Here is a 6572-nt window from a genome sequence, read left to right as displayed (position 1 = left end):
ACAAATCAACACCCTGGAGAGAAAAAGTTTGCGCCAACGTTTGCCTCAAACTTTTTGGCAAACGTTGGCCCCATCAGCAACTCACCCTGGAGACAAAAAGTTTGCGCCAACGTTTGTCTCAAACTTTTTGGCAAACGTTGGCGCCATGAGTGTGCATAAGGGGGCCAACGTTTGAGCAAAAGTTTGACCCCAAACTTTAGCTCAAACGTTGGTAGCAGCAAGAATGGGGTTGCTGATGTAAAAAGTTTGAGTAAAAGTTTGCCTCAAACTTTTACTCAAACTTTTACCCAAGCTTTTATAATTCCCAACCCGGTTCACTTCGGTTCTCTCTCCAACTCCAAGAGCAATCAACCAAGGCCTCTATCAACCCAATTCCATCAAGAGCAAAGGCCCAATTCAAGGCTTGAAGACCATTTAAAGAAAGTGTATAAATAGATGAAGATTTAAGTTTCTAAAGAGCTTTCTTTTCGGTTTTTGATTTAGTAGTTTTGTAGAGGGCTCACTTTTACATTTTGGCATTGTTGTTTTAATTCAAGAGAATTTGGGGAGGAGAATTGATCTCTCTTCCTCCTTGTTCTTGCTTGATTACTCTTTACTTTTCTTGCTTCGGATCTTGGGTGGAGAATTGAAGAAATTCTGTTTCAATCTCTCCTTGGGATCTTGTTTAATTTTACTGCATAATTGAATTTCACTTTCTGATAATTGCTTCTTCTTCTACTTTCTCTGCAATTTACATTTCCTTTGCAATTGCTCTTGTTGGATCTAGGAAGGCATTGAGATCTAGACTTGGTTATCTAGTCTCTTGAGTCCTGAGATCTGCATTCCCATTTTCGATTATCTGTTTAATGCTTTTCAAGCCCATTTACAATTCCGTTTTAGATCTGATTCAATTCAAGTTATCTTCTACTCTTCTGTTTGTTGAATTTTACTTTTCCTTGTTTAATTTCTGCAAATCCAATTCCCAATTCCCTTTACAATTCAAGCCATTTACATTTCTTGCACTTTAAGATTCTGCAATTTACATTTTTTGCGTTCTAAGTTTTGGCCATATAATTTCTTGCTCTTTAAGATTCAGCACTTTGAATTTCAGTTCTCTTTAATTTCATGCAAATTGCCCATTCCCTTTACTTTCCATGCAATTTAAATTCTGCAAATCACAAATCTCTCAACCAAATCTTGATTCGCTTGACTAAATCAACCACTAAACTAAAATTGATCAATCCTTCAATCCCTGTGGGATCGACCTCACTCCCGTGAGTTATTATTACTTGATGCGACCCGGTGCACTTGCCGGTGAGTTTTGTGTCGGATCGTTTTCTGCACATCAAGTTTTTGGCGCCGTTGCCGGGGATTGAAATAGATTGACAATGATTAAGTGAGGTGGTGATCTAGATCAAGCACTTTTTCTTTATTTTTCTCTATTTTTGACTAACCCACTAACTGTTTGAATTTTTGCCTAAACTAACACTAACTTTGCTCTCTCAGTAGAGTACATTGCTTTTCTGGTTCTGTGTCTGGTTCTTGTTGTTCTGTACAACAAAAGCAATTTTCTTCTAATTTTCTCTCAAAGCCTATTAACTGTTTGACACATTGTGTCAATTAATCCTCTGACTACATTCTGGCATGAGAATATCCAATTTTCATTTGGATTGTTTGTGATTGTGCAGGTCATGGAGGAAAGGAATCCTACAGCAAGAGGAGAAAAACTGAGGCATTATGATTTCCAGCCTCCATAATCAAAGAGCAAGATGTCAAGCTAGTGACAATAAAAGAGCGCTTGTTGGGAGGCAACCCAACCGGAGGTAACCATCTTTTCATATCTATTTCAATAAAAAGGTTAATTAGTTTTATCTATATTGCAAGAAGCTAAGTTTGGTGTTGCACACCAAAACAATATAAGGAAGAATGAAGGATTCTAAGTTTGGTGTTCCACCAAAATCTCATCATAAAACACATTCTCACTTTCTGCATAATGCTAGCTTCAAACATTTAGATAAACTGGTTAACTATGCTGCCGTTTCCTAAGTTTCCAGTTTTGTCACTTTTGAAAAAGAAAAAGAGTTTTACACATGGTTAATCTGATGCACAAGGACCATTGGCAAGGTACTAAGTTTGGTGTTCCCACACCAAAGTAAGTACAAAGGCCCACAAATAAATCATGCATGCTAACCATTGTTTCTAAGTGCTTGGGGAACAAGCAACTTTCAAATATCACTGCAGAGTACCATACAAACTTTTGGGAAGATTTAGCATCATCAATCAAAGAGACGAAAGAGGAATGTGAAGACCAGCAATGATGATGAGGAAGAGGACAGCAAGTAGACTCCAAAAGGTTGTATTATTCATTATCAGATATTGCTGTGATTGAAAGTGATATAATACCCCTGCTTGTATGCATAGTATAGTTTTTCTGTAATTCAATAATTAAGATGCTTGATTATTCACAACACTACACTTTTCACACTTGTTTGCATTCAATACTTCAAAAATGCATCACATGAAAGTTCTTTGAAAAGAAGGATTGAGGAATTAAACAATTTTGAGGCAAGCAAAAGATTAGGAGAAGTGGCGGTTCTAGTTGTATGATAATGTATTGAGGTTGCATGCTTATGAAAACTTGCATGGGAGCTCATAGGCGGGACATGAAGTTCAAAGAAGTATTGTGGAGATTCTCAAAAATTTATTGATCCAAGAAGCAGCAAACAAAACAAAAGAAAATAAAGAAAATACAAAAACAAAAAGAACATGGCCCAAGGCTCTGAGCATCAATTACTAGGCAGAAAAGAAAGAAGAAACAAAAACTCAAAGAGTTGTTATCCTAGTAAATGCTTGTGGTCGAATTGTGTCAAAGAAAGAGGCTTGAGCAAGTAAATCCTTAGGGGTGCCTTAACACCTAATACCTTAAAACTAACTGGTTTAGGAGTATTGATTGAAAGCTTATCTAAAGAGCCGCTTTGAGACATGACACTTAGAGTCAAGGCCAAAGCAAAGAAACTATAAGCTGCTTCAAGGTGATTACATATAAAGAGATCTTCATGATATTATTTGGATGAAAGTTCTAAGACCTAAGACTCCCAAGATGTAGGGACTAGTAAGCACTGAAGCCCTTGCATGAGCACATGATTTAGAGTTCACCCCACTGTCACTTGATCACTTCACTCACAGGATAGTACATGTAATTTTTCAAATCCATTCTGATTGAAAGAACCTTTGATGCATAATTCCTTGCTTGCTTGGGGACAAGCAAGCTTTAAGTTTGGTGTTGTGATGACAAGTCATCTTAGCCTAGTTTCACTAGCCTTTTTCTTTTGTTTTCAATTGAATTATGCACTTTCTTGAGCCACAAGCAAGCCAATTGGGTAGATTTTCATGTTTCCTTTAATTTAATCAACCATAGATGAATTAATGCAATTTCATGAGGATTTATGCTATAATTGCCACATATTATGAAAGAATGAAAAACTCATGATTTTGAGCATAGCTTTGATATGTTTGGTTGATTAATGATAGGTGAAGAAAGCTTGGAGAAAGGTTGAAGCAAGAAGGAATGGCTAGGAGCAAAAGAGAACAAAAAGTTTGAGCAAAAGTTTGCCTCAAACTTTAGCTCAAACTTTCGGATAAGTGAAAACATACCAGGGAACAAAAAGCTTGAGCAAAAGTTTGCCTCAACCTTTAGCTCAAACTTTTGGGAGAAAAGCTTGAGCCAACGTTTGCCTCAAACTTTTTGGCAAACGTTGGCATCACAAATCAACACCCTGGAGAGAAAAAGTTTACGCCAACATTTGCCTCAAACTTTTTGGCAAACGTTGGCGCCATCAGCAACACACCCTGGAGACAAAAAGTTTGCGCCAACGTTTGCCTCAAACTTTTTGGCAAACGTTGGCGCCATGAGTGTGCATAAGGGGGCCAATGTTTGAGCAAAAGTTTGACCCCAAACTTTAGCTCAAACGTTGGTAGCAGCAAGAATGGGGTTGCTGATGTAAAAAGTTTGAGTAAAAGTTTGCCTCAAACTTTTACTCAAACTTTTACCCAAGCTTTTATAATTCCCAACCCGGTTCACTTCGGTTCTCTCTCCAACTCCAAGAGCAATCAACCAAGGCCTCTATCAACCCAATTCCATCAAGAGCAAAGGCCCAATTCAAGGCTTGAATACCATTTGAAGAAAGTGTATAAATAGATGAAGATTTAAGTTTCTAAAGAGCTTTCTTTTCGGTTTTTGATTTAGTAGTTTTGTAGAGGGCTCACTTTTATATTTTGGCATTGTTGTTTTAATTCAAGAGAATTTAGGGAGGAGAATTGATCTCTCTTCCTCCTTGTTCTTGCTTGATTACTCTTTACTTTTCTTGCTTCGGATCTTGGATGGAGAATTGAAGAAATTCTGTTTCAATCTCACCTTGGGATCTTGTTTAATTTTACTGCACAATTCAATTTCAGTTTCTGATAATTGCTTCTTCTTCTACTTTCTCTGCAATTTACATTTCCTTTGCAATTGCTCTTGTTGGATCTAGGAAGGCATTGAGATCTAGACTTGGTTATCTAGTCTCTTGAGTCCTGAGATCTGGATTCCCATTTTCGATTCTCTGTTTAATGCTTTTCAAGCCCATTTACAATTCCGTTTTAGATCTGATTCAATTCAAGTTATCTTCTACTCTTCTGTTTGTTGAATTTTACTTTTTCTTGTTTAATTTCTGCAAATCCAATTCCCAATTCCCTTTACAATTCAAGCCATTTACATTTCTTGCACTTTAAGATTCTGCAATTTACATTTCTTGTGTTCTAAGTTTCGGCCATTTAATTTCTTGCTCTTTAAGATTCAGCACTTTGAATTTCAGTTCTCTTTAATTTCATGCAAATTGCCCATTCCCTTTACTTTCCATGCAATTTAAATTCTGCAAATCACAAATCTCTCAACCAAATCTTGATTCGCTTGACTAAATCAACCACTAAACTAAAATTGATCAATCCTTCAATCCCTGTGGGATCGACCTCACTCCCATGAGTTATTATTTCTTGATGCGACCCGGTGCACTTGCCGGTGAGTTTTGTGTCGGATCGTTTTCCGCACATCAATCAACATAAAAGAAATATGGAAACATAAAGTTGCATTGAAAGAAAAATAGAAACCCAACAAGAGTGTATGAACATAAAAGTGATTTGAAAAGGAAATTAACAACAAGAACTAGAAGAACAAAGGTGTAATATCAAGGAATTAACAAGGGAAAACTAAATCAAAACAAGAATTGAAAGTGGATCTAAGAAAATTAAACCTAAACTACCCTAAATTCTAGAGAGAAGGGAGAGCTTCTTTCTCTAGAATTCTAACCTAAAACATGATGAAAACTAAACTATGACTACTTGATTCATTCCCCCCTCAATCTTTGGGTTCAATAGCATCAGAAATGAGTTGGATTGGGCCTAAAATGAGTTACAAATTGCCACCAACGAGTTGCCCAAAATGGACCCACGCTAATCCATCGGCGCGTGCGCATCATGTGCACGTGCGCGCCCCTATACGTCAGGCAACTATGGCAAATTTTATATCATTTGGAAACCCTGGATGTTATCTTTCCAACGCAACAGAAACCGCCTCATTTGGACCTCTGTAGCTCAAGTTATGACCGATTGAGTGCGAAGAGGTCAGGCTTGACAACTTTACGGTTCCTTCATTTCTTCATGAGTTCTCCCACTTTGCATGCTTCTCTCCTCACTTCTTCCAACCAATACTTGCCTTATGAATATGAAATCACTTAACAAACACATCAATTCATCGAATGGAATTAAAGTGAATTGAATTTAGCTAATTTAAGGCCTAAAAAGCATGTTTTCACATTTAAGCACAAATCAAGGGAGAATTGCAAAACCATGCTATTTCATTGAATAAATATGGGAAAAGGTGATAAAATCTCCCAAATTAAGCACAAGATAAACCACAAAATTGGGGTTTATCAGGTGACGAACAAGTCACCCGCACAATCTTTTGAAGAAACTCATCAGTTGTAACAACCCATCCGCCTTGCTCTTCTTTGCATGCACAGAGGACGGTGCAATCTTCAAGTGTGGGGAGGTTCGGTCAATGACCGAATTCCATGGGTAACAATTTCCTTTTTCAACACCAATGTTAGCTAGTTGTTGTATTGCATGATAGGTTGCACATTAGTTAGAATTTGTACGTATTTTTACCACTTCTTTCTTATTAGGACTACTTGGTTCGGGGGATGATTTCTTTTCCAAGAAACTGTTTTTAGGGTGCCATACCAATTTGAAAAATTTTTTGTTGAACTTGCTTGAAAGAATTTATTTTGGAACATGGTTTTTTGAGCTAAGAACACAAGCATGTGAGTTTTGAGCCTAATTGCGTGGTTACATCTTATAACCACTTATTTTCCTTCTTGTGTACATTATTCTCTTCCTATGATTGTAATCTTTGATTTGTTTAATTCTATATGCCCATTATTCCTTGTATTCATGGATTTATATGATTGAGGCCATCAATTCATTAGCTTACTTACCAAAATAGCCTACCTTTTGCTCACCATTGTTAACCAATTTTGAGCCTATGCTTAACCCAATTG

Source organism: Arachis hypogaea, chromosome 14, assembly GCF_003086295.3.
Source record: "Arachis hypogaea cultivar Tifrunner chromosome 14, arahy.Tifrunner.gnm2.J5K5, whole genome shotgun sequence".
Lineage (NCBI taxonomy): Eukaryota > Viridiplantae > Streptophyta > Magnoliopsida > Fabales > Fabaceae > Arachis > Arachis hypogaea.
The sequence above is the reverse complement of the archived record's forward strand: the minus strand, read 5'-3'. Positions refer to the sequence as shown.